The sequence below is a fragment of the Phocoena sinus genome, chromosome 12 (genome assembly GCF_008692025.1).
Source record: "Phocoena sinus isolate mPhoSin1 chromosome 12, mPhoSin1.pri, whole genome shotgun sequence".
Classification (NCBI taxonomy): domain Eukaryota; kingdom Metazoa; phylum Chordata; class Mammalia; order Artiodactyla; family Phocoenidae; genus Phocoena; species Phocoena sinus.
In genome coordinates this window covers 48,050,050-48,073,299 of record NC_045774.1, presented here as the reverse complement: position 1 = coordinate 48,073,299, position 23,250 = coordinate 48,050,050, and the positions used below count along the sequence as shown (strand labels likewise).

Sequence of the window (23,250 nt, the reverse complement as noted above, 5' to 3'; positions counted from 1 at the left end):
AAGAACCAAATAAGAAATACATGACATCATGTGTGATTACATGTATTCACTGGGGAGAACATAGCTGGTACAAGATGGGAAGGGACTTGAGGCGGTGAAGGGAAATGGAAAGAGCCAGTTTCTCTATATATCTTGCAAACCAAAATGGGGTTTCTGCATCAGATATGGAGACTCTTGGGAGGTACTGTTCAGAGCACTGCTTTCCTGCTGGCCGGGGTCATGGAAGCAATATCAGACTGTTTAAAGCCCTCTCACATTACATGTTTCAATAAATACTTACTGAATTTAATCTCGTTAGCTGAGAATGGAAATGTTTGGAAACGAGCCGCCTGCTGCTTGAGCTGAGCTCACCAAATCTGGAACACATTTACACGTAAATCATTCCAGATTAACTTACAGTGTACTGTGTCCAACATGCTCTCTAACTTACGGTAAATGAATATGATTTTAACAAGTTTCCAATAGGAAATGCAAAATATCTCCAAGGCATGACTGACTGAAGGAGTTTCACCATTTGTTGTTGGTGTCGCTTCATAAGACTGGTAAATATCTTGCTCACTTCACATTAACTCTTCCCTGGCGGAACACTGTCCTGAGCGTCTTACAAAGGCCAACAGAAGACACTGCTTGTCCCAGGTACTCTTTTCAGAAATTTCACTGATCTGCTTTAGTTAGAGGATGTGAGACCTGAATCACATCATTTATATCAGTGGTTCTCAGCTGGGGGTGACTTTGCTGTCCATGACCAAGGGACATATTTGGTTGTCACAGCTTGAGGGTAAGGGGTACTGCTGGCACCCGGTGGCAAGAGGCCAAGGATGCTGCTAAACATCCTACAATGAACAGGACAGCCTCTAACTACCAAGAATTACCTTGCCCCGGATGTAAATGTGTCAAGGTCAAGAAATCCTGATTTATGAAGAGGAAAAGAACTATAGCTATATTTTTGAAACAGTATAAGTGCTGTTTCCCTTACATGCATGTGATTGCCGTCCTTAGGAGAATGGGCACACTAGGGAGAAAAAGGCAGCTTAAAGAAGGGACACAGAATGCTGTTTTTTTTCTCTAGAAGTTTGTTCCTTGTGATAGAGGCAAGAATCTAAAACCAATGAGAACTCTCAGTACAAACTACTCTTCCATCAAAACAAAACCCTACATCAGAAACTTACTGAAAACAGGACGCTACATCTAACCAAACTAAGAAAAGAACAATCTTCCAAAAATCTACTAAAAAACGTATTACCACTGTCATAAATGCCTAACAGCTTTTATATAATTCTCTGAAATAACGGAAGGAAACAAATAGTAAGCTCCTTAGAGGCAGAGATTACTTTTCAGTTTTTGTTCCATCATTGCATCTCCAGTGTCAGAACCGTGCCTGGAACACAGTAGAAGCTCAATAAATATGCGTTAAATGATTAAATGCAAAAAACCCAAACTCTTATCGAATCATTTTGGAGAAAACAATTCTCTTTTATACCACATCGTGTGTGTACGATTTTGAGTAAGGAATGTTTCTGCACAGATCTTGTGTACTCTCTTCACTTCACTGACAAACATGAAGAAAATGAAATAAATCAGTAAATGTGGGCTCGGTCATTAAAACTTAATCACAACGAAAACATCTGTATAAGAACTTGTGGTCTTCATCCTCCCACCTGAGGTGGTCAGACTAACCATTTCCTGATGAAAGAATCAGAAGATGCTATATGAGTTGTACTCAGTGTGACTTTGGGCTCCTTGACACGAAGCAAAGTTCTGAGCATTCGGGTTAAAATAAAAACATCCTTATTACGTACAGTGTTCTGTGGTGTGGCTTTTAACGCCTGTGCTGTGGGTCCATCATGAACATATAATGCACTAATACATTTGCTCAAGATCTGTGGGGCACTGGGAAACGCTGAATAATGCCACTTGAAAGTGGGGCCCTGGAGGGACTCTGATCAGTAAATCACACATCATGACCTCATGACCATCGTCCTCTGCTTTGCTATGCCTAGAAAAACTGATGCACAGCACTTTGACCAGCAGGATCCTGTCCTTGTGGTGAAGCCCCCTATTCTCCAATTCTTCTGTAAATGGAAGGGCTCTGTTTCTACTATGTAAGTAAAACCTGATTTACTTAAAATTTCCTCATATGTGACACAAGAGCATTAAGCAACTCGGGCAGAAATTGCCAAAGAGAGAATCATTCAAGGATTGCCACATCCCCTTCCTGTGAGCAGGCACGATGGACGTCATCAATCCATCACAGCACCTTCTGGTGCTACACCACGTGTGGCCTCAGAATCCTTCTTCACATAGCCCTTGAGTGGTTGACTGAAGCTGACATGAAGGATGGAATCTATCTGCTACTCTGGGCATAGGCTACTTCGATCCAGAATGAGTCTGGTCAAACGTACATTCCCTCCACTGATGCCACAGACCCCAGTCTGGTCTGCTAGACGCACATCAAACACAGATACGCTCACATTTCCTCATATGCCAATCAATAAAGCAACATCTGTATGCCCAGGTTATAACATCGCAGGACTTGTGAGATTTCAGGTGTGTGAGAGAGCTAGGTACCAGAAAAGGAAAAAGGCCACTGGCAGTCTTCTGCAAAAGCAAATTACTTTCTCTTGAGACACATAAATGGGATGGCAGGAGGAGGAAGGTGAAACTGACAACAAATAACTTTAATCTCAGCAGTGTAAGCACAGATGCCTCAGAAACCAGCCTAGGTGGGTGTGGAGAAGTGAAGAGCCCTCCAGCATAAGTGGCATCCTTGCTCCCAACAGCCCAGACTCTGGAGAGTGATGGTGAAGCCACACTGGCCTGTGCTCTGATGTGGCATGTTTCCTGGGGCTGTCATTCACTATCCCTTTAGCTGGTCTCTGCTTTACCTGGGCAGATATCACAATGAAAGGAAAAGATCGAGAAAGGGAACTGAACTAAGAACCTAGAAACCAAACACAAGCAACCCAGATGGGGACAGCTGGAAAAGTATTGAAAGCTGAACTGTAGATAGACTGCACAGTTTCACACACTTCTCTGGGAGAAAAGCAAAAACTGGCGGTTTAACAAGCAAACACCCTTTTCCAGTCAATAGTAATAGCATGAGACAAAAGGATACGATATGGCAGAGACACATCAGAAATGTGTCGACTTCAGCACAGAAGGTTCACGGCAGGGGACTCCCGATCCTTGTAAAATCAGAAATACCCACAAGAGTCAACCTGAGGTATTTTGCTATGTTCTTGATAGGGAAAACTAATCCCTTGAAAGTTTAGGGAAAGCTTTCCTTAATTTCCCCCACATAACTACCAGAAGCAGGACATTTAGAGACAGAGGAGGGCCTCATTGGTAGCAATGGTAGTTGGGCCACAGCATCTGTCACCCCAATGTTTTAGCATTTTCAGTCCTTTACAATGTGGCTTTTCTCTTTGTGGGACCCTGGGTCCTGACACCCCACAGGGAGTGCGGGCAGTGCTGTCTTCTGAGGACAGCAAGGGCAGAGATGCCAGGGATGACTGGAGAGAAAGCAGGCTGGACCCTCTTTGAAGCACAAACACTCCCCAAGGCCCTGAAGCAGGGAAAAGGTCGCAGCTGGGATGACACTTGAGAGATGTAAATACTTGAGGCCTGAACCACACACAGCACTGGTGTTGGGTCCAGCCAGCGGCCCCAGCTCAGCTATGAAAAAAGAGCACACAGGACTCTGCCAGTGAGGGAAAATCCTCTTTTTGCTGCCAACTGGAAGGCGTGAAGTACGTGCCTTGCTGAAAAGGTGGTGCAGTAGGCAGATCTCTAAGGTGTGCCCAAGTTTCCCACCTCCAGTGGATAAGCCCTGGATAATCCCTGGGACTTGTGGATGATGGGATCAGCACTCCTGTGATTAGGTTATCTTCTTTGGCACAGTTGACTTTAACAGAAGAGGGATTATCCTAGATGGACCTGACCTCATGAGGTGAGCCCTTGAAAGGGATAGGCTCTTTCCAGAGGAGCAGATTCAAAGTGTGAGAGGCATTCCATGGGAGGGATAGTCTCCACTGCTGGCTTTGAAGACAGAGGGGGCTATGTGGGTGGCCTCTAGGAGCTAAGAACAGCTCCCAGCTGGCAGAAAGCAAAGAAACAGAGACCTCAGTCCTACAACCACAAGGAAATGAGTTGGGCCAAGAACCCAAAGAAACCTGGAAATGAATTCTTCCCTCGTCAAGCTTCCAGATGAGAACGCTGTCAGTCAATACACTGAATTCAGCCTTGCGTAAGAGCCCAGCCACACTGTGCCCAGACTTGTGACTCAGAACTGTGAGCTGATAAGCGGGTGTTGTTTAAGTCACTAAGTTTGTCACAATTTGTTACACAGCAATAGAAAACAAAAACATCTTTTGGTGGGGTGAGGCACCACAGAGATGAAGGCTCCAATCTCAGCAGTGATGACCAATATCAAATGAAAGCTCACTGCAAGCCAGGCGCTGTGCTATGTACTGGAACATGTTGTCTCACTAAGTTCTCATGATAGTCCTAAGACGTGGGATTGCTATTTCCCCTCATTTTACAACGGAGGAACAGAGAGGTTTGGGAATTTGTTCACAGCTCAGTCAGGGGTGGAGATGGGATTTGGAGCCAGACAGACTGATTTCACGGCCAGCACATGGCGCCTCTACACTAGCCTTGCCTCCTGCTCTATGGAATCCTGGCTAGTCCACACAAGGGTGTGGGCGCGAGGGTAGGAGGTGTGGAGGGAGAGACCTGTGGAGAACACCCCTGACTCCGAAGAACCCAACCTCAATGTGCATGACTAACGAAGGCCCTGATTTCAGGGACTGGGCCCCACTGCCCCACATTCACGGCCCACCCCCTAAGACAGTGGGCTCTGCAGGGGTGCTGGGACCACGCCAGGTGTGGTGAGTCACCAGCTTCCCTGATGTGGTTTGGCATCTTAATGAACGTTTAGCCAATGCCATTAAAGCAGCCCTTAGTTTCCTGATACTTCCTAGATGTGGCGGGGTATTTATATACACCACGAAGGAGTTAGCACTGGGTTCCTTGATGTAAAAGTGAGCTGTCCTACTGCACTGAAAACATGATGTGCTTTATATCATATAAACTTTCTGGAACACATTTACTGCATAAACTGAGCTATACATGTAATGTTTCCTCCAAGCACAAAAATAACAGATTTCTACTCTTGGTGGAGCCCTGAGAGGAAGAGCCCCCCACAAACACAGGTGATAAAATATTATACCTTTGGGGTAAGAAGGCTGATGTAAAAGCAGGAGTATCTACAACGTAGACACTAGCCACATGCAACAATGGGAGAACCAGAGCCTATTTAAAAATCAAGTCAAAACTTTGCTTCAGAAATAATAAGAAGTGGAGTTGGACCCATTCGATCATTTACACATGGCTTTGCAAAGACCCTCTGGAGGGTGAGGAGGATGGACCTTGTTCCACACCGCACAGCAAGGGAACCCAACTAATAGAAATCACTCTTAAAATGTCACATTACTTTAAGAAAAAGCCACATTCCTGGCACCTACAATATTTGTTGGCTTCCACTCTCTGGCTTCTCCTGTTCAAATGACCCCCAGGCCTCAAGGCAGCAGCTCACACTCCGACAGTTCTCTTTCCTTCTGTACAACTTTCCATTCCCCAACGCCCAGGGACCCACAAGCACCTAATAAAAAAGAAATGGAAGCATCAAACCCCAATGGTGAGATTTAACACGGCAGTCAACTAACTGCTGGAACCAGTCCCAAACCCAAGTGGGCAAATGAGGTTTTAATACCAAACTGTGGAAATACTCCAAAAGGAGCGAAGAACATTTTCTTCTTACATTCACTTCACTTTGGATGTCAAGGTTAAGACAAGAGTGAAATGGCGATAAAAATAAAGATGTATTTTAACTGTCCATGCCAAACAAAGGGTTCAGAGAGAATTAGGGCACTGATTGTCCCTTCAGGCCTTCCCCCACCCCTTTTTGGACCTTAGAAAAGTTCCCTGTGGTTAGTATTTTAAAATTTTATCTATTTTTATTGAGATATAATTCATATTCCATAAAATCACCCTCTTAAAGTATACACTTCAGTGGTGTTTAATTTGCAAAGGAAACCATTACCACTATCTAATTCCAGAACATTTTCATCACCCCGAAAAAAACCTGTACCCATTAAGCAGTTACTTCCCATCACATTCTCAGCCTAGCCCCTGGCAACCACGAATCTACTTTATGTCTCTGTGGATTTGCCTACTCTGAGTATTTTATTTTTAACATCTTTATTGGGGTGTAATTGCTTTACAATGGTGTGTTACTTTCTGCTTTATAACAAAGTGAATCAGTTATACATATACATATGTTCCCATACCTCTTCCCTCTTGCATCTCCCTCCCTCCCATCCTCCCTATCCCACCCCTCCAGGTGGTCACAAAGCACTGAGCTGATCTCCCTGGGCTATGAGGTTGCTTCCCACTAGCCATCTATTTTACGTTTGGTAGTGTACATATGTCCATGCCACTCTCTCACTTTGTCCCGGCTTACCCTTCCCCCTCCCCATATCCTCAAGTCCATTCTCTAATAGGTCTGTGTGTTTATTCTCGTCTTGCCCTAGGTTCTGCATGACCACTTTTTTTTTTTTTTAGATTCCATATATATGTGTTAGCATATGGTATTTGTTATTCTCTTTCTGACTTACTTCACTCTGTATGACAGACTCTAGGGGCATCCACCTCACTACAACTAACTCAGTTTCATTTTTTTTATGGCTGAGTAATATTCCATTGCATATATGTGCCACATCTTCTTTATCCATTCATCTGTCGATGGACACTTAGGTTGCTTCCATGTCATGGCTATTGTAAACAGAGCTGCAATTAACATATTGGTACATGAGTCTTTTTGAATTATGGTTTTCTCAGGGTATATGCCCAGTAGTGGGATTGCTGGGTCATATGGTAGTTCTATTTTTAGATTTCAAGGAACTTCCATACTGTTCTCCATAGTGGCTGTACCAATTTACATTCCCACCAACAGTGCAAGAGGGTTCCCTTTTCTCCACACCCTCTGCAGCATTTACTGTTTGTAGATTTTTTTGATGATGGCCATTCTGACCAGTGTGAGATGTTATCTCAATATAGTTTTGGTTTGCATTTCTCTAATGATTAATGATGTTGAGCATTCTTTCATGCGTTTGTTGGCAATATGTATATCTTCTTTGGAGAAATGTCTGTTTAGGTCTTCTGCCCATTTTTGGATTGGGTTGTTTGTTTTTTTGATATTGAGCTGCATGAGCTGCTTGTAATTTCTGGAGATTAATCCTTTGTCAGTTGCTTCGTTTGCAAATATTTTCTCCCATTCTGAGGGTTGCCTTCTTGTCTTGCTTATGGCTTCCTTTGCTGTGCAACAGCTTTGAGGTTTCATTAGGTCCCATTTGTTTATTTTTGTTTTTATTTCCATTTCTCTAGGAGGTGGGTCAAAAGGGATCTTGCTGTGATTTATGTCATAGTGTTCTGCCTATGTTTTCCTCTAAGAGTTTGATAGTGTCTGGCCTTACATTTAGGTCTTTAATCCATTTTGAGTTTATTTTTGTGTATGGTGTTAGGGAGTGTTCTAATTTCATTCTTTTACAGGTAGCTGTCCAGTTTTCCAAGCACCACTTATTGAAGAGGCTGTCTTTTCCCCACTGTATATTCTTGCCTCCTTTATCAAAGATAAGGTGACCAAATATGTGTGGGTTTATCTCTGGGCTTTCTATCCTGTTCATTGATCTATGTTTCTGTTTTTGTGCCAGTACCATACTGTCTTGATTACTGTAGCTTTGTAGTATAGTCTGAAGTCAGGGAGCCTGATTCCTCCAGCTCCATTTTTCTTTCTCAAGGTTGCTTTGGCTATTCAGGGTCTTTTGTGTTTCCATACAAATTGTGAAAATTTTTGTTCTAGTCCTGTGAAAAATGCCAGTGGTAGTTTGATAGGGATTGCATTGAATCTGTACATTGCTTTGGGTAGTAGAGTTATTTTCACAATGTTGATTCTTCCAATCCAAGAACATGGTATATCTCTCCACCTGTTTGTATCATCTTTAATTTCTTTCATCAGTGTCTTATATTTTCTGCATACAGGTCTTTTGATTCCTTAGGTAAATTTATCCCTAGATATTTAATTCTTTTTGTTGCAATGGTAAATGGGAGTGTTTTCTTAATTTCACTTTCAGATTTTTCATCATTAGTGTATAGGAATGCTAGAGATTCCTGTGCATCAATTTTGTATCTGCTACTTTACCAAATTTATTGATTAGCTCTAGTAGTTTTCTGGTAGCATCTTTAGGATTCTCTATGTATAGTATCATGTCATCTGCAAACAGTGACAGCTTTACTTCTTCTTTCCCGATTTGGATTCCTTTTATTTCTAATTCTTCTCAGATTGCTGTGGCTAAAACTTCCAAAACTATGTTGAATAATAGTGGTGAGAGTGGGCAACCTTGTCTTCTTCCTGATCTTAGTGGAAATGGCTTCAGTTTTTCACCATTGAGGACGATGTTGGCTGTGGGTTTGTCATATATGGCCTTTATTATGTTGAGGAACGTTCCCTCTATGCTTACTTTCTGGAGGGTTTTTATCATAAACGGGTGTTGAATTTTGTCAAAAGCTTTCTCTGCATCTATTGCGATGATCATATGGTTTTTCTCCTTCAATCTGTTAATACGGTGTATCATACTGATTGATATGCATATATTGAAGAATCCTTGCATTCCTGGGATAAACCCAGTTTATCATAGTGTATGATCATGGTGTATGATCATGATGTATGATCATTTTAATGTGCTGTTGAATTCTGTTTGCTAGCATTTTGTTGAGGGTTTTTGCATCTATGTTCATCAGTGATACTGGCCTGTAGTTTTCTTTGTGACATCTTTGTCTGGTTTTGGTATCAGGGTGATGGTGGCCTCATAGAATGAGTTTGGGAGTGTTCCTCCCTCTGCTATATTTTGGAAGAGTTTGAGAAGGATAGGTGTTAGCTCTTCTCTAAATGTTTGATAGACTTTGCCTATGAAGCCATCTGGCCCTGGGCTTTTGTTCGTTGGAAGATTTTTAATCACAGTTTCGATTTCAGTGCTTGTGATTGTTCTGTTCATATTTTCTATTTCTTCCTGGTTCAGTGTCAGCAGGTTCTGCATTTCTAAGAATTTGTCCATTTCTTCCAGGTTGTCCATTTTATTGGCATAGAGTTGCTTGTAGTAATCTCTCATGATCCTTTGCATTTCTGCAGTATCAACTGTTACTTCTCCTTTTTCATTTCTAATCCTATTGATTTGAGTCTTCTCCCTTTTTTTCTTGATTAGTCTGGCTAATGGTTTATCAATTTTGTTTATCTTCTCAAAGAACCAGCTTCTAGTTTTATTGATCTTTGCTATCATTTCCTCCATTTCTTTTTCATTTATTTCTGATCTGATCTTTATGATTTCTTTCCTTTTGCTAATTTTGGGTTTTTTTTGTTCTTCTTTCTCTAATTGCTTTTGGTGTAAGGTTAGGTTGTTTATTTGAGATGTTTCTTAAGGTAGGATTGTATTGCTATAAACTTCCCTCTTAGAACTGTTTTTGCTGCATCCCATAGGTTTTGGGTCATCGTGTTTTCATTGTCATTTGTTTCTAGGTATTTTTTGATTTCCTCTTTGATTTCTTCAGTGATCTCTTGGTTGTTAAGTAGTGTGTCGTTTAGCCTCCACGTGTTTGTATTTCTTACAGATTTTTTCCTGTAATTGATATCTAATCATAGTGTTGTGGTGGGAAAAGACACTTGATATGATTTCAATTTTCTTAAATTTACCAAGGCTGATTTGTGACCCAAGATATGATCTATCCTGGAGAATGTTCCATGAGCAGTTGAGAAGAAAGTGTATTCTGTTGTTTTTGGATGGAATGTCCTATAAATATCAATTAATTCCATATTGTTTAATGTATCATTTAAAGCTTGTGTTTCCTTATTTATTTTCATTTTGGAAGATCTGTCCATTGGTGAAAGTGGGGTGTTAAAGTCCCTTACTATGATTGTGTTCCTGCTGATTTCCCCCTTTATGGCTGTTAGTATTTGCCTTATGTATTGATGTGCTCCTATGTTGGGTGCATAAATATTTACAATTGTTATATCTTCTTCTTGGATTGATCCCTTGATCATTATGTAGTGCCCTTCTTTGTCTCTTGTAACAGTCTTTGTTTTAGTCTTTGTTTAAAGTCTATTTTGTCTGATATGACAATTGCTACTCCAGCTTTCTTTTGATTTCCATTTGCATGGAATATCTTTTTCCATCCCCTCACTTTCAGTCTGTATGTGTCCCTAGGTCTGAAGTGGGTCTCTCGTAGACAGCATATATATAGGTCTTGTTTTTGTATCCATTCAGCCAATCTATGTCTTGGTTGGAGCATTTAATCCATTTACATTTAAGGTAATTATCAATATGTATGTTCCTATTCCCATTTTCTTAATTGTTTTGGGTTTGTTATTGTAGGTCTTTTTCTTCTCTTGTGTTTCCTGCCTAGAGAAGTTCCTTTAGCATTTGTTGTAAAGCTGGTTTGGTGGTGCTGAATTCTCTTAGCTTTTGCTTGTCTGTAAAGGTTTTAATTTCTCCATCAAATCTGAATGACATCCTTGCTGGGCAGAGTAATCTTGGTTGCAGGTTGCTCTCCTTCATCACTTTAAATATGTCCTGCCAGTCCCTTCTGGCTTGCAGAGTTTCTGCTGAAAGATCAGCTGTTAACCTTTTGGGGATTCCCTTGTGTGTTATTTGTTGTTTTTCCCTTGCTGCTTTTAATATTTTTTCTTTGTATTTAATTTTTGATAGTTTGATTAATATGTGTCTTCGTGTGTTTCTGCTTCGATTTATCCTGTATGGGACTCTCTGTGCTTCCTGGACTTGATTAACTATTTCCTTTCCCATATTAGGGAAGTTTTCAACTATAATCTCTTCAAATATTTTCTCAGTCCCTTTCTTTTTCTCTTCTTCTTCTGGGACCCCTAAAATTCGAATGTTGGTGCATTTAATGTTGTCCCAGAGGTCTCTGAGACTGTCCTCAGTTCTTTTCATTCTTTTTTCTTTATTCTGCTCTGCAGTAGTTAATTCCACTATTTTATCTTCCAGGTCACGTATCCGTTCTTCTGTCTCAGTTACTGTGCTATTGATCCCTTCTAGAGAATTTTAAATTTCATATTTTGTGTTGTTCATCACTGTTTGTTTGCTCTTTAGTTCTTCTAGGTCCTTGTTAAACGTTTCCTGTATTTTCTCCATTCTATTTCCAAGATTTTGGATCATCTTTACTATTATTATTCTGAATTGTTTTTCAGGTAACTGCCTATTTCCTCTTCATTTGTTAGGTCTGGTGGGTTTTTGCCTTGCTCCTTCATCTGCTGTGTGTTTCTGTGTCTTCTCATTTTGCTTAGCTTACTGTGTTTGGGGTCTCCTTTTCACAGGCTGCAGGTTCATAGTTACTGTTGTTTTTGGTGTCTGTCCCCAGTGGCTAAGGTTGGTTCAGTGGGTTGTGTAGGCTTCCTGGTGCAGGGGACTAGTGCCTGTGTTCTGGTGGATGAAGCTGGATCTTGTCTTTCTGGTGGGCAGGTCCACATCTGGTGGTGTGTTTTGGGGTGTCTGTGGCCTTATTATGATTTTAGGCAGCCTCTCTGCTAATGGATGGGGTTGTGTTTCTGTCTTGCTAGTTGTTTGGCATAGGGTGTCCAGCACTGTAGCTTGCTGGTCATTGAGTGGAGCTGGGTCTTGGTGTCCAGATGGAGATCTCTTGGAGGTTTTCACCGTTTGATGTTACGTGGAGCTGGGAGGCCTCTTGTGGACCAGTGTCCTGAACTTGGCTCTCCCACCTCAGAGGCACAGCCCTGACGCCTGGCTGGAGCACCAAGAGCCTGTCATCCACACGGCTCAGAATAAAAGGGAGAAAAGGAAGGAAGGGAGGGAGGGAGGAAGGAAGGAAGGAAGGGTATAAAATAAAATAAAATAGTTATTAAAATAAAAAATAATTAAGAAAAAAATTTTTAAAGTAAAAAAACCCCAAAAAACCCCAGACAGACAGAACCCTAGGACAAACGGTAAAAGTAAAGGTATTGAGGCAAAATCACACACAGAAGCATACACATACACATTCACAAAAAGAGAAAAAGGGGAAAAAAATATATATTGTTGCTCCCTAAGTCCACCTCCTCAATTTGGGATGATTCGTTGTCTATTCATGTATTCCACAGATGCAGGGTACATCAGGTTGACTGTGGAGATTTAATCCGCTGCTCCTGAGGCTGCTGGGAGAGATTTCCCTTTCTCTTCTTTGTTCTCACAGCTTCTGGGGTTCAGCTTTGGATTTGGCCCCGCCTCTGCGTGTAGGTCGCCTGAGGGCGTCTGTTCTTCGCTCAGCAGGATGGGGTTAAAGGAGCAGCTGATTCGGGTGCTCTGGCTCACTCAGGCCGGGGGGAGGGAGGGGTACGGATGTGGGGCGAGCCTGCGGCAGCAGAGACCGGCATGACGTTGCACCAGCCTGAGGTGCGCCGTGCGTTCTCCCGGGGAAGTTGTCCCTGGATCACGGGACCCTGGCAGTGGCGGGCTGTACAGGCTCCCTGGAAGGGGTGTGTGGATAGTAACCTGTGCTCGCCCACAGGCTTCTTGGTGGCAGCAGCAGCCTTAGCGTCTCATGCCCATCTCTGGGGTCCGCGCTGATAGCCGCGGCTCGTGCCTGTCTCTGCAGCTCCTTTAAGCAGCGCTCTTAATCCCCTCTCCTTGCGCCCCAGGAAACAAAGAGGCAAGAAAAAGTCTCTTGTCTCTTCGGCAGCTCCAAACTTGCCCCGGACTCCCTCCCGGCTAGCCGTGGTGCACTAACCCCTTCAGGCTGTGATCACGCAGCCAACCCCAGTCCTCTCTCTGGGATCCGACCTCCGAAGCCCGAGCCTCAGCTCCCAGCCCCTGCCCCTGCCCGTCCCGGTGGGTGAGCAGACAAGCCTCTCGGGCTGGTCGGCACCGATCCTCTGTGTGGGAATCTCTCCGCTTTGCCCTCCGTACCCCGTGGCTGCGCTCTGCTCAGTGGCTCTGAAGCTCCCCCGCTCCACCACCCGCTGTCTCCGCCTGCGAAGGGGCTTCTAGTGTGTGGAAACCTTTCCTCCTTCACGGCTCCCTCCCACTGGTGCAGGGCCCGTCCCTATTCTTTTGCCTCTGTTTTTTCTTTTTTCTTTTGCCGTACCCAGGTGCGTGGGGGGTTTCTTGCCTTTTGGGAGGTCTGAGGTCTTCTGCCAGCGTTCAGTAGGTGTTCTGTAGGAGTTGTTCCACACGTAGATGTATTTCTGATGTATCTGTGGGGAGGAAGGTGATCTCCGCGTCTTACTCTTCCGCCATCTTGAAGCTCCCTGAGTATTTTACATAAATGGAATCATGTAATACATGGATTTTTTGACTGGCTACTTTTGCTTGGTGTAACATTTTCAGGATTCATTCAGTTTGCAGCGTGACTTAGTACTTCATTCCTTTTTATGGCTGAAAAGTATTCGATTGAATGGATATATCACTTATTGCTTACCAATCATCAGCTGATAGACATGTGGTTTGTTTCCACTTCTTGGCTATTATAAATAGTGCTGCTGTAAACATTCATGAACAAGCTTTGGTGTGGACATATGCTTTCAATTCTCTTGGGTTAACATTTTAACATATAAGGAATTTATATAGATAAGAAAACTCTAAGATTAGGTAAATGGGAAAGCATGTGAATTGGCAATTCAAAGAAAGTAAAAAACAGCTTGTGAAATATATTTCCCTTCAGTGGTAATCAAAGAAACACAATTTAGATTAGTGAGATACTTTCACTTCTAAATTAACAAAAATTTAAAAAGATGTTTGCCCAATAGTGATGACTATTCTCATACACTGCTGGTAGAAGCAGGAATTAACATATAACTTTTTGTAAACCAACTTCAATATTATCAAAAAATCTTAGGGGCTTCCCTGGTGGCGCAGTGGTTGAGAGTCCGCCTGCTGATGCAGGGGACCTGGGTTCGTGCCCCGGTGCGGGAGGATCCCACGTGCCGCAGGAGCGGCTGGGCCCGTGAGCCATGGCCGCTGGCGTCCGGAGCCTGTGCTCCACAGCGGGAGGGACCACAGCGGTGAAAGCCCCGCGTACCGCAAAAAAAAAAAAAAATGGGTCTGCTTAAAAATGGGTCTGCTCTTTAACCTCTAAATCTGTGCTAGAGACTTAAAAAAAAAAGACACATGAAGAGATCCTATGAAGTGTTATTTATAATTTGAAAAATTATAAATATGCTAATTATTTAACAAGAAGGCAACGGCTAAGCATATCGTAAGGCCATAATGTAAAGTTAAGCACAAGTTGAAACTTATACTTACAAAAAATTATTAGTAATATGGAAAATATTATAATATTTTCCATTAATATTATAATTAATGGAAAATATAATAATATTTTCCTGTTATACTAAGAAGGATCACATGATTGCAAGTATATAACAAATGCCTAGCAAATTCTTTGGAAGGAAAGATACCAAGATGCTTGCTGGTGGTATGTAGGGGATAATGCTATGAATGATGTTCTTCCTTCTCTGTTTCTTTATTTCTCAGATTTTCTGTACTGAATCCACCAGTTTTAAAAATGAGACTAAATCACCTTTACTTGTTAATAAGAAAGGTCCTTTTAATCTTATCAATTACTGACTTAATTTGTATATAAGTTGATAACCATACAATGATGAAGTATGCGTTGTGAACTGAAAATTAAGAGAGGTAGAGAAAGTGATTGATTCCCAAGCCTGTTAAGAGGCAACCTCTCCTTCCAGAAGGTGTCAAGATTAAAGGTACCAAAGGCCAGAGAGACTTCTGAGTGTGTTTTCATCACATCTGTGCTGGGAAGAGGCAGTGAGGGAGCAGAGCTGAGAGTGGGTGGTGAAAGCGCATAGAACCTCCATAAAAATCTAATTAGGGGCATAGATTAAGCAAAGCTGTGATATGTAATCAACTCAGCGGACCATGTAGGTGGCAAGTGGCAGAATCTGGGATAACAGAATCAGGAGTGGGGTGGCTGGGTTAGTGGGTTCTTGAGAATCTCTGGGCCCCACGTTCCTAGGTACCTGGGGAAACCCAGTAAACTCAGGATGACAGTACTCGTTCAGGTCACCCTTGAAACCCAACCAAGGAGCTCTGGTTACTGAGGACCTCTCTGTAAGTGAGGGCCTGAAGACCCCACATTGGCACGACTCTAAGAAGGGGTGGAGGATGTAGCAAAGTACTGTTGTTCTTTGGATGCCTGTTACAGGCAAAGGGACTTGTTTAGGGCACCAGGCAGAAAAATTCTGTATTTTGCTCTCATTTTCATCTTGTTGCCTTCAGCCTTTCCTTTTGGGACGTTCAGCCTGGCCTTCTGATGCTTTGACTTTTGAGCCACAATCCCTAGAATCTGGGACAATCCAAGCGGGGCATGGAATAGTAACCAGCACTGGTTTATTCAACCTGAAGTTTTCCAGAAACACAAAAGATGCGACAAAGATGTTTCTTCCTAATGTAGATCTTTAGAGTTAAGCCTCTTTCCACTCTCCTTGGCTCTGTTCTATAAAAACCACCACAGAAAAACAAAAATGTGGGCTTCTATTCGTGAACCAGCAAAGAGAAATGGGAAAGTCAGTGTCACATCTGGGCCAGAGTGGCAGAGACTGGCTTTCTGGGCTTAAAAGGCCAAGGGCCCAAGGGTCAGGCTGTCACCTGGCGGAGCCACAAGAAGACACATTAGCACAAAGCTGTTTGAACAGGCGTCATCAACACCCCCTCCCCACCAACGCAGAGAACGAAAGCCGAGGGGGTTCACTCTCCAAGGCCGGACAAAAACCAGCTCTGCCAATCTTTCCAGTCTCTACAGAGGTTCCTTGCCAGATGATTCTGCAAATGCGGCCTCCTCCTTTAAAAAAACAGTGAATTCTTTTTTCCTTTAATTCACCAGTTCCAGCCAAGAAGCTCCATTGCTTTAAAGAAACAGAATGGACTTTGAATAAGCATATTTTTGTTCTTCTTTTTGCCCTTGAGCTCATGTTTGTGTTGACCGCGCCTCCCCTTTCCACCGATTACTTATCTGGTTATGAAGTCAGAGCCCATCAAAATCTATTGCCCTGAGAATTTGGTGTTGGGGCCATTTGCATTGTTTTTGGAACTGAGGCTGACGCCTTTTCTTTGAAGAAGGACATGAAGCCTGGTCCCTCCTCCCCTGGATCTTTATGTTGGCACTTTCTCAAGTTGCAAGGAATCAGCGACACCAGCAGTCATAACTTTTGCATCCCTTGCAGTGGTTTAGAATTTCAAAGCTTCTCGGCAGCTGTTTTGGTGTGAATGCTGATAAAGTAGCTGTCAGAAAACTGACCCCTCTCTAATTCCCCGGCCTCTACCGGGACAAGGAACAACTGTGACAGTGATGACGGGAACAAAGGGAGCAGAGAGGCCAACCGCCTCTAGGCAGCCTCCTCCCACCACCTCCTAGCCTAAAGGAAATGAGGACAGTCTCTGCCTTCCCTTAAATTTACATTCCTTACCCCTGGTGGGCCCAGGCTGGTTGATTATGTGGTACCTGCTTCAGTGAAGCCTTCTCAAGAGGTCTCACTCATGAACACAAGTTGAGTACCAACACAGACACAAGGAAATTAAAGGAGGGAGATAACAAGCAGGAAGAGGAGAACATGGAGTCCACTGAAGGCAGTCAGTGATGCTTTCCCCAGCAGCCATAAAAACAGTATTTGGGATGACAAATTGTGGCCACTTTATATGGGAGGAACATGGGTTATGTGGGCTAGATCACTCGTTGATGACCTACTTGGCAGGTGAAATCCAGTCAGATGTATGTTAACAAATCCAAAAAGGGAAGACTTAGTTTATATACCAGCAAACATTTTATAAACGCTATTATAAAATTTATGGTAAAGCAATTCAGTAGTGACTTTTTGCTTGGCATATACATGAGGCAGATTATGATTTTTCTCAGAGTGTTGTCTTGTAGAGTAATTGAACTTGAGGTTATCTCCTTAATGATGACAGCACAGCTGTTTATCTTCCCTTTTTCTGAGAGCTTGCAGGATTCTGGTGTCAGATAGGGTTGCCCTGGGCCTGAAGGGACAGAGGCCCAAATCCACATGACTGAAAATAAATGAGTAGTAGTATCCTACTGACAGGATAAAAGCTGGTGAGGGGTGTGGCAGACTTCTAGCTGTGCCACCAAATCTACCCCACTTCTTCCACAGTAACAGAGTTTTAGGCTGAAGACTAAAATTTTCAGACTCCCTTGCAGCTATGTGTGGCCATGTCACTTAATTCTGGCCAATTGGTTGACAGTGGATGCTATATACTCAAACTCTTGCATTCCTTAAGAAAGACTGGGTTGCCCTCCATTGTCTTTCTCATTTCCTGTGGGCTGGAAAGTGGATGTGGTGCTGGTAAACTGGCATTAACCAGGCAGAGGATGGCAACCCATCAAGGAATGGCAGAGCAGTAGGACAGAAGGAACCTGGGCCCTGGAAGGCCTTGTGGAGCACAGCTTCAACCACCCTAAAGCTCTGATCTTGAGTGTAACATGAGAGAGGCATGAATATCCATCCTGTGTGAGCCACTAATTTTCTGGGGGAAGTGAGATGGAGTCTTTTTGTTATAACAGGTGGCCTGTACCCCAACACAAGGAGGAGGTAAATCTAACACAGAGGTAAAGGGAGGCTCTGTTGACCACTTGTTTGCTTTTTCCCCAGACTCTAAAACCAATCAGAGCTTCTGACCTCCTTTGATACTGACAGTTAAACTTGGATTAAGGCAGGTTAGTAGGATAACAACCAAAATGAATTGTAACAATAGCTACCATTTATTAATAACTTATTTTCTTCTTGGTACTTCACATATGGTATTTCATTCAATCTGCAGAACAGCTTTGAAAGGGTATTTCACAGTAAGGAATCCTGGGCTCACAGAATTTAAGTAACTTTCCCAGAGTTACCCAGTCAGTAGGACCTGGATCTAATTACCCCATGTTGCCTTTTGAGAAACATGCTCTGCTCCTCATTAAAAGATAGATTTAATGATGTGACAGGAGCTGGGCATTGCTATGTCCTATAGTTTTTATTTTATTTTTTACACTATGGCTTAAAGTACTCTTTCTTACTGTGGTTTTCAGAAGACCCGACTATGTCCTCCCCTTCCCTTTGTTGCTAAAATGAAGAGTAACTCATGATCTGGCTCAAGCAGCTCAGGCACTGATGCCCTGCTTTGGTCTTAACCCACATCCTCCCTTGCCACACAGCAGCTCCATTTCTCTCTGGCTCTACCCTAGGGTTGCTAAGTACAGCTGTTCTCCTCCTGAGCTGCTGGAGATGAAGTTAAGAAGAAAACAGAAACAAGAACAAAACTTCTCCCATCCTCCCAAACAAAAGTTACTCAGAAATCACCATAGTAACAAATCACCAGTTTTCAGCTGTTTCCTCTCCCTTGCATTCTTGTCTCTCTGCGCACATCCTTTTATTTACATTCAGCCCTACCTCCAGCCTTTGTTCAGCAAACACATTCTGATCTTCCTTAAGTGACAGTCACCGTGCCAAGGGCTGTGGAGATAGAGTCAAGTAAATCAGGCCCTGCCTTCGAGGAGCTTATATATACTTAGGAGGGAGATAAGCAAGTGAATCAACAGACTCGGCTTGGGGAGAGAGCGCAGGCGGAGCCCGAAATCATCCAGGTTGGCGGCTGTGAAGGTGACTGGACATTGGCCGGGGGAGAAGGAGGTGGGCAGCATGTGAAGAGCAGAGGTGTGGTACAGCACGGCTTCATGTGGCTTACTTGATTTGGCCCTAGTTTTACAGAGCACTGAAACACCTGCCAGGCATATTGCGAGGCTCGTGGCTTCAGAGTGAAGGAGCCAGGCTTCTCCTGCTCAAAAGGAGCTTACAGTTTAATGGCATGGATGTGTGCAGCTGGGAAGGTAGCTAGAAATGAAGCCAGATCATAACCAACTACATGTCTGTTCTACGGAGTGCTCACCATGGTACCCGAGGCTTTGCTACATGCAATAAGCAAATTATCTCCTTTGATCCATCAGCAGCCTGTGAACTGGGTATTATTATCATTGGCACTACTTTCCAGATGGGAGAATAAGTGTAGGAAGGTCAAGTTACTTGCCCAAGGACTCACAGCTAAGTTGACTTGGATTTTAACCCAGACCTGGCTGAATCTAAGATATATACTCCTAGCCATGGGCTAGCAGGCTAAAGCATGTGTACCTTATCCAGCTGATACTTGTCCCGTATTAAGTGGGATGAAGCTGGCTCTTGGTAGACACATACTGAAACAGGGAAGAGAAAAGAAGCACAGGGGAGCCACACAGCCAGTCGAGAGTGGGAAGGGACTGCACACAGGTAGATGGAGAGGCATCTGAGTAAGATGTGACTTCCTCAGCTGGACAAACAACTCTATCCATTCTAGCTACCTGTCTATGCATAATTCATTCCTCACAAATCATCCCCAACTGTAGCAAAGCTGTAGCTTTTGTTGCATGTAAGAATAAAGATCTGAATCCATACTGCTGCAGAGGCAATTTATATGGGACTGTGTAAGTTACATTTTCTGAGAGCCCTGCCACAGAAAGAACCCCAAGATCTCCTGGGGCTGGTAGGATGGAGGTTTGTACTGCAGCTGTGTAGATGGTTGTCTAAAAATGACAAAACAGACAACAGCGATAGACAGACATCTGCAATGCAAGACATCTGGAGAAAGACAACAACTCCCCACTAAAAAGGGTATGTGACAGCTAATATCCAACAATGTCCTCCGATATCCACAAGAGGAGCCTGAAGAAGGTGCTAAGGTGAGAGGTGCGGGGGAGTGTAAGGGAAACAGGGGCCCACCAAACCCTCCAACTTTGGACAGTTTACTCCATCAAGTCAAACAAGATCGTCTTTATCATGATGCCGAAGTGGCAGGTATACCTCCATTTTACATGAAATTTGTAATATGAACAAATTCTTTGGGCTAATGTCAGAAGATGGCCCATGTTTTAGCCATGTCAGCTCTGCTTACATCTACAGGCTCACCATGGTCAGGGGATGGAAACTTCTGTTCGTCCGCCAGCGATGGTCATCCATTGGCAGCTCGGAGCAGCAGTAATCTGTCCCAGTGCCAAGCAGAACTGGCCTGTCCCCAGTGTTCACACCGAGCTCCTGGGGAGCTGCTTTATAGACTCCAGGTAATGATGACCCAAGCGTGGCGTCATGCTTGGCCCCAGTTCTGGTTCAGTACGACTCAAATGGCCTCAGCGAGTCACAGTGGTACACGCTTGGAATGAGCCCTGTGTAATTCTTTTTGACAAAGGCTGACCCGACATGCTGATTAGCAGCCCGAGTGAAACAACAATTGTCCTGTGTATCACCAGCCTACACATCCTTGGTGTTCACTATTCCACCAGCTTTCATTTTTAATCTGGACACGCATTGCCTGAATGCACTCCTTTTTATACCCTTCCCATTTCCTAACCATCCTGCCTCTCTTCTAAGATTTGCATTTTCTACATAGGTTCCATTACTAAAATTAAAATGTTCCTAAAAACATTAGTGGATCTATGTATCTCTTATAGAATGGACTGGTTATTTAGACCAGTTCCTGCCTTCCAAATCTACTAAGCTGTTTACTAACTTTTTCTTAAGTATACCTCAACCGTTTTAAATCTGTTTCTGTTCTAACATGCTTGCTGGCTAATCCTCCCTGCCATTCTTTTAATGATTTCTTTTGTGCCTCAGACATGTGACTCTTCTTCAGCTTAAAATAATGGATCAAATAAACTTCTCTCTCTTTTCCTTTTGACTCTGCTTCCCCTTTGGCAAAACAAGCAATTTTATCACTTTTTCGGTAGCAGAGCACTTTTGCTTTCTCACTTAGGCCAGGTGACGAAAGCAACATTCATTTCCAAACCAAACCAAACCTACCCCCGAACTCCTCTTTCATTTCTGTACTGTAATTCCAACATAAAGGAGTAAAGCTATTGGCAAAAATTTCAGTCTGCCAATACCAAGTACTAGTGAAATTGAGGAACAACAGAATTCACATATACTGCCGGTGGAGAGTAAATTGGTACAACAACTTTGGAAAAACAACTTCACATTATTTAGTGAAGATGAAAATGCATCTATCTGACAAGCAGCAATTCCACTCTTAGACAAACACCCTAAAGAAACATGCCTACATGAACTAGGGATTATGTATGCTCTGCAGGTCTGGGAGGCCCAGGAACCTGTATTGTTATAGATCCACAGGTGACGTGTGGGCCTCACTCTACTGCAAGGGTCTGGGATTGAAGGTTTATAATTTCAACTCAAATCTGTTTTTGGAGCTGGGTCCCCCTAAGACCTGTGTTTGCAGCCACAGGAAAGCTCCTGGGGGAGGAGTGATGGCGAGAGACACATCAAGCCTGACGGTTGTGGGACTATCCTCGGGGTGCGGATCCGATCTGGTCAAAGACAGCTAGAGCCTGAGGATCTGGGCAAATTCACCGCTGTTTCCTCCTCTTCCTTCTCTACCACTCCTGGTTGCCTGGGCGAGGTTTAGGCTTGTGAGGTGCTTGGAGCCAGCATCATCGTCATCACGATTACCATCATCGTCTTCACGTCCAGCAGAAAGCCCTGCATCGCCCACCCCTTCGGGAGGCTGCTCTGAATGTGTGTCCCCTGCCAGGAACGAGGAAGCTCCTAGGCGATTCAGGAGATAAGGCTGAAGCGTGAGCCCTGGTAAAGAGCCACAGTTTTTCTTTCGCACACAGGTGGCGCGTCCTCTCTGTGAACACCTTTCCACAGGCATCGTGCTTGTGATCCTTGGTGAACTGAGTCCAACACAAGGGCAACGCCTGGTGTAACCTGGCCTTTAATAAACGCTTTCAAATGATGATGGACAGGAAGCGAGATAATGAACCTCTTCTAAAGAAGCGAAGGGAACTTTCTGCCTTCCTGTGTGAAGCTGCCCCCGCCTTCCTCCTGGTGCTGGCTGCTCTGGTTCAGGGATCTGAACCAGATCTGAACCTCCCCTCCATTCATTCCTCCTCCTGATGCCAAGAATGGCTTCCACCATCTCTAAAGACAAATGGAGAAAGTGCACAGACTGGCTAGAAGGTCTCCCTCTGCTGGTCTGTTCCCATAACCTTCCTATTTTGAAACTGAAATGTCCCCAGGCCAAAGTACCGATTACCACATAGCTATTGTTCTTTTAGATTTGAAAATACCTCCAAGGTGTCAACAGCGCTACAGATTCCTCTGGGCACCTGAAACCTGCCCTGTTATTCAGCATCAGTTATGTACTGAGGGCGGAGGCAACTTGTTTCGCTTAAATTACCAACTCATAATAATGTGGGGTTCTGGCCAGATGCACACGTGTGGGAGACGATTTTCGGTTGGGAGGAAGTCAAGGGGACGGGCTGACGTCAATATAAACGGAGCTTGGGCCGCACAGAGCCCATCTCCGCAGGACTCGGCCTTATGCCCACAGCCCTGCCAGGGTTCTGTCTCCCGTGGGCTGCTGTGGTCCCTGCTGGAGCTGCCCGCCTTCTGCCCAGCCAGGACCCTCTCAAGGGAGGCCCAGGCTGGGCAGTCCATTACTTAGGCACGTGGGACAGAGACAGGAGTGATTTTTCTTTTTCTTTTTTTTTTGTGGTACGCGGGCCTCTCACTGTTGCGGCCTCTCCCGCTGCAGAGCACAGACTCTGGACGCGCAGGCTCAGCGGCCATGGCTCACGGGCCCAGCCACTCCGTGGCACGTGGGATCTTCCCGGACCGGGGCATGAACCCGTGTCCCCCTGCATCGGCAGGTGGACTCTCAACCACTGCACCACCAGGGAGGCCCTGATTTTTCTTTTAATGGTTTTAATTCCACTCCTTCAGTTCTGAGGTGGATTTCCTTCCACTCCTCTCCTCTTCTTCCTCCTCACTTCTCATCACCTCAGGGTGTCAGAGGGTAGAAAGCCATGAGTGAGGGAACAGTTTATATCTTGAGTAGGTCACCAAAATTATTCTGCTTTCTGTCCTGTAAAATGTAGATTATGCCAATGTTTAAAATAAGAATAGATATACTGTATACTATTAATTACTAATAGGAAGGTATCCTGATACCTGATCACCTTTGATCTAAAGAAAGAAAACATCAATTTCATTTGGTTCAAATTAGTAGACTGCACCTAGACCATTATTTGGCCACATAGTAGGTGCTCAGTAAGCTGTAGATGTAACAGGCA

General features: G+C 43.8%; 1 protein-coding gene across 5 annotated transcripts in view; it reads right to left on the bottom strand.

Moving 5' to 3' along the window:
* FYN (FYN proto-oncogene, Src family tyrosine kinase) overlaps positions 1–23,250 on the bottom strand; it is a 206,345-nt gene that overhangs the window by 55,494 nt on the left and 127,601 nt on the right. The window contains exon 4 of one of the 5 annotated variants that reach the window (XM_032651936.1): positions 13,231–13,369. The exons of 3 other annotated variants lie outside the window; for them this stretch is intronic. The gene's annotated coding sequence lies outside the window, so the exon portion shown is untranslated. Of the gene's footprint in view, positions 1–5,525; positions 5,663–13,230; positions 13,370–23,250 lie in introns of all 5 variants that reach the window. One more of the 5 variants, XM_032651935.1, reaches the window with a different exon arrangement.